The 5128-nt window shown below is 42.4% G+C and overlaps 1 pseudogene; it reads left to right on the top strand.

Moving 5' to 3' along the window:
* Window positions 1-1134: 1134 nt before the first annotated feature.
* On the top strand, window positions 1135-1878 carry LOC121499450 (annotated as a pseudogene).
* The last annotated feature ends 3250 nt before the right edge of the window (window positions 1879-5128 follow it).

Genomic DNA, 5128 nt, shown 5'->3' with positions numbered 1-5128 from the left:
TTTGCAATTTTATGAAAATGATAAATCAATATTCAATAGTAGGAAATAATCAGAAGAAAAGAACAGAGACTTCTTTAACAATAAAAAGGCAGGGGGCTCCATTTCCAACAAGAAACATACCCAGAAGGAGAAATCTGAAAGTGGTGCAATTTGCTTCATTATAGCATTGGCAGTTTTCATAGCCAGAGTCATCTAATGTCATCCAAGAGAAGGTGAGGAGTTTGGGGCTCTGTTGGAGGATGTGGGTGAGTCTCCTCCTGTTTTCTTGGTTCAAGAGGATATTTTATGTCTGAAGTACTCATTTTCCCTCTTAGGGCTAAAAAGTGGCAAGATATGGACAAAGCAATTAAATCCACAATGCACATGGAAGGCAAATAGTTTGAAGGTGGATAAATCATTGAAAAGTTCTTAAAAGCACTAAAAAAAAAAAAAATCTCCTAATTGATGGCTGTAGCTTACAAGACTGGGAAAATTTGTAAAACTCCCACTGAACTGGTACCACGAGTCAGAACCATCTCTGAATACTGTAATGTAAATCCAGACTCATTCTCCTCCAAGTTCTTCATATCTTACTGAAGGTCACAGGATCTGCTTTACGGGGTAGTCTTAGAAATAATTTAAATTCCTCAGCAACATTACTACTGAGTGGTCTTTCTACTTGTGTTTGAGCACCTCTAGCAATAGAGAATTACATTCTTCCCAGAGAGGAGTTTAGTTTAGTTCAACACAAATGAGTTGAGACGCTCTAATTGCTAGGCAATTGTTTGTGTACAGGATGTGCATTCATTTCCTATGGCTTCATGGCAAAGTACCATGAATCATGCAGCTTAAAACAATAAAACATTCATTGTGTTATGGTTTTGAAGGCACAAAGTTTGAAATCAAAGTGTTTTGTAGGCCTGTGTTCCTTCTGAAACCTGTAAGGGGGAGAATGCTTCCTTGCTCCTAGCTTCCTGCTTCTGCATTAATATAACCCTCTGGAAGAATTTTCTATGTATGTAATATACATATGTTTGTGTTGATTTAATCTCTCGAATAATGTTTAACTCTAAATGCAACAAGTCCTTAAAAAAGAAAAAAAAAAAAAGGACTGAATTGCAGCCGAGGATCCTCAAGTCAGGGTCAATCAGGACCATGAGCTGTATTCCTTTCGATACTGGGCAGCCCAAGAGACAGGTTGTCCCCATAAAAGTGGGGAGAAACTTTGAAACGGTATACGAAAAACTCCAGCATCTGGGAGAGCAGGGCAAGAGGCTATAGAACATGAAGCGTGAGATACCCTTGGACTTATTCTCTATGCCCTTCTGCGAGCAAGACCAGGACTTTCTGAACTTGGTGACAGCCCTGGACATGGCCATGAAGTGGATGGATGCCCTCCATCAGGAAAAGGTGAACCAGATCTAAAAGACTGTAATGTGTAATGAGCATTGAACCTTACAAAAGTTTGGCAATGTCTTCCATAGCCTTTCTTGGCGGTGAAACGGCAGAGCAGTCATTGTAGGACTGTGGGAGATTGCAGGCCAAGGTGGAAAAATTCAAGGAAAAGAAGTCAGGGCCAATGCTGGCCAAACTCCTCCAGGCCCAAGCAGAGCATTGGCCTGCATGGGATGACTTTGAAGCCAAGAACAAGCAGCTCCTGCACAAGATATTGTAGTTCTACAATAGTCAACTATATTAATTCCAGCTCAGCTTTGAGTCCCTGAAGGGACTCAAAGGTGAGTCTCAATCAGGTGGTATTACAGTCTGAAATGTGTAAGATCTTTGGTGACTTGACCCAACAGCTTGGCCAGCCTGGACACCTGGACATGCAGTGGGAGTAGGAAAATGAGGCCAAATTGAGTGAATTCAGAGCCCTCCTCTACTGTGGCTGATGACTAACTCCTGGGACACAAGTTAGTCTCTCAAGTCTTTCGAAGCATAGGCTCAGGTGTCAGCTCAGCACAAAGTCCTCCTATGGGGGAAGTCTGGTAGCCCATAGGTTGGGGAAAGAGGCAGCTCCCACTCTACCTTAGCAGCCCTTTGCAATGAGCCTGGCATCAGAAGCCCCAAGCAGGTAGCTCTCTCCCCACCCAATACCAAGAGCCTGTAGACTCAGGTGAGCAGTATAGTACCCCCCCCCAGGGGCTTTCTTATTTCCAAAGAACTGCCGAAAGTGCAACCTGGCAAGCTTTCAGCCTTCAAAGGGCATGGGTTTTATCAGTTCATTTGAGGTCTTAGCCTTGCTTATATAGTTAAGTTGCATAGTTACCTCCAAAAGGCCCATCCTGGGGAATCCAGTGACCCTCATTTGCTTTCCACTTTGAAGACTTGTTTTTTTGTTTTTTTGTTTTTTTGTTTTTTACCCCTCCTGGAAGAAGCCCTTCTCTCCCAGAATGTGTGAATCTGGGAAGTTGGCCTGCCCCAGGGAGTGTAGAACTATTGTCCTCCAGCCCTACATGCCCCTCACTCCAGCCTCCCAGCATGACAAAGTCTGAGTTAGCCCACTTCTATCCATTAGATCAAGGCCAGGAAAGAATCCCAAGTTATAGCTTCCCCCAGTAACTGGGACTCAACTCAGGTCAATGTGCTACCACGCAAAAAGTCACAGTTCAATTCATAGGCCTCAAAAGCCAGAATGGTGAGTTGTGTGCTAGCAAAATAATACACTGAGGCTGCTTTTCATGAGGAAGTCTCCAGGAGCAGGTAGACATGGTCTCCTGGGGCAAATTCTAGACCCCTTATGGCTGCCAGGAGAAACAACTGCCCTGAGTACGTGCAATGCAACGGTACATTTGGGTTATTGAGGTAGCAAGCACCCTTTAACCATGGTCTCTTGAAATCAGAGTGGCATAGGATGCAGTCAGTGTCCACAAATGGGGACCTGTTACAAGACTTTGACTCCCTTAATTCTGTTCTCTAAGACACCAGACTCCTATGCATTAGCTGCAAGTGTTTCCTCCAGTTTTAAACTCTTCCCCCATTGACTGCCAGAGTCTTCCCAAGGCCCTGTATCACTACCCAAGGACTAATAAACACTAGTGCCAGGTAACAAGCTCTCCATATGGTTTATCTTTTCAGAGAAATCCTAGGAGATTAGCAGCTTGGAAGGCCACGATAGCCATGGAGTTGATGTCTGTTTCTATGTTCATTTCCTTCATTTTATTGTCCGTGCAGATCATATATTCTCTTGGACACCAGCAGGAATCCTAACAGCCTTTCAGAATAATATATTTCCTCTTGTTCTTTGGGCTAACCCACTTCAAAACTCTTCTATGTCTTTTATCCTGAATTTGCTGAGGTTTAATAGGGTACACTTGATTTATTTGTCCACATATGGTTGTGAATTGAAGTATATTCAACATTGAGAAGGATGACTTCTTACTGGCAATGCTGTCGATGAGGATCTGTTTTCAGAATCAAAGCAGCAGGAATCTTCTAGAGCAGTGGTTCTGAATCAGTGGCAGTATTGCCACTCCCAACCCAGGGGATCATTGGCAACGTCTGAAGGTATTTTTGGGTGTGAGAATGGTATGCGTGTAGGATGCTAATGGCTTCTATGGGGTTGAGGCAGAGGGTGCTGCTGAACACAATTGCAGGACACTCTCACACAAGAAAGAATTACCTGGCCCAAATATCAATAGTATGAAGATTGATTAACCCTGACTTAGAGGAATATTTTTTCTCCTACAACCTTTAGGCATTACTTCGGAAGCTGTATGATCTATATTCCAGGCTCAGATCAACTACTTATTCACTATTTTAACATGGTCCAACAGCCTATGGATTTTGGACTTGGGCTTGCTTGTATACGAAATGAGGAAAGTAGCTTTTGGGAAAGAAATTGGAACATGTTGAGTCACTAGTTATATTTTATGGTCAAGGGAAGAAAAGTGTTTAATATTCAAAGATGCTTATTGAAGAATTATTTATGATAATCAATATTATAAAACAGCTCTGTTTGAATAGATGGCAGTTCATCTGTTTCATAGAACATTATGAGAATCTTACGAAGCAGTTTTCATAAGGAAAATGCCTTTATTACAATGTTAAGAAAAAGAGTAATGGAATTCAAATTTGTATGTAAAGTAGACCAGATGGAAACTTGTCACTTTCTTTCCTGTCGTATTTCTTACTGTTGTATTCATCACAGTGACTAGGACTCACTTATTTATGTGTGTGTCTTCATGGCTAGACCGTGTAGTCCCTGGGGATGGTAGGGAGGGGCCTTAGTCACCTCTCTATCCTCAATGTCTTGCCTATAACTAACTGAATATATGGTCTCTCACAAGACAGTTAACTGCTCCCAGCTTTGGTTTCCTCATCTGAAAAATGTAGGCAAAATTGTGCATACCTCAGAGGTGTTGAGATCAATAAATAGGCAAAGATCATAAAGCATTATATCTAACACATAATAACCATTCAGTAAAATTAATTATTGCTATTCCTTGCATCCCTGCTCCACCAGCAACAAGATGTGTAACCTTGGGAAAATAAATTCAGGTCTGGTCTGTTATTTTCTTTTTTCTTCTCTATTCTTTCCCCTATATAAATGAAAATTTGTATAGACTATCTCAGTCCTCCTTCCCACATCCTAGATTCTTCTATCTTTTGATTCTAAAGATTAAAGGCTTCAGGATTCAGGAGACTTGTTGGAAGGCAGACTCTGTAGAGGTAAAATGGCGCCACCAATCATAGTCTAATGAGGCTTTGAGGGTGGGGACAATCATCAAGTGGGAGAGTGATGGAGCGCCTGGGTGGCTCAGTGGTTAAGCATCTGCCTTTGGCTCAGGTCACGATCCCGGGGTCCCAGAATCGAGTCCCACATTGGACTCCCTGCAGGGAGCCTGCTTCTCCCTCTGCCTGTGTCTTTGCCTCTCTCTTTGTGTCTCTCATGCATAAATAAATAAAATCTCAAAAAAAAAAAAAAAGAGGGAGAGTGGTGGTGGGTCAGCTGGAGACAATGTGATATAGGGGAAAGAGCATTAGATGAGGTGTCAGAGAACTGGGACCTAACTAGGGCACTGTGAAGCTCAGGCACATATCATTTCTCCATGGCAACTTCCAACTTCCTTACCAGTAATAGCAGAAAGAAACAGCTAGCAAATTCAGGGACTCTTCCAAATCTTACCTTGTGAGGTTGTGCCCTATT

The sequence above is a fragment of the Vulpes lagopus genome, chromosome 10 (genome assembly GCF_018345385.1).
Source record: "Vulpes lagopus strain Blue_001 chromosome 10, ASM1834538v1, whole genome shotgun sequence".
NCBI classification, from domain to species: Eukaryota; Metazoa; Chordata; class Mammalia; order Carnivora; family Canidae; genus Vulpes; species Vulpes lagopus.
This window is presented reverse-complemented; position numbering and strand designations above follow the sequence as displayed.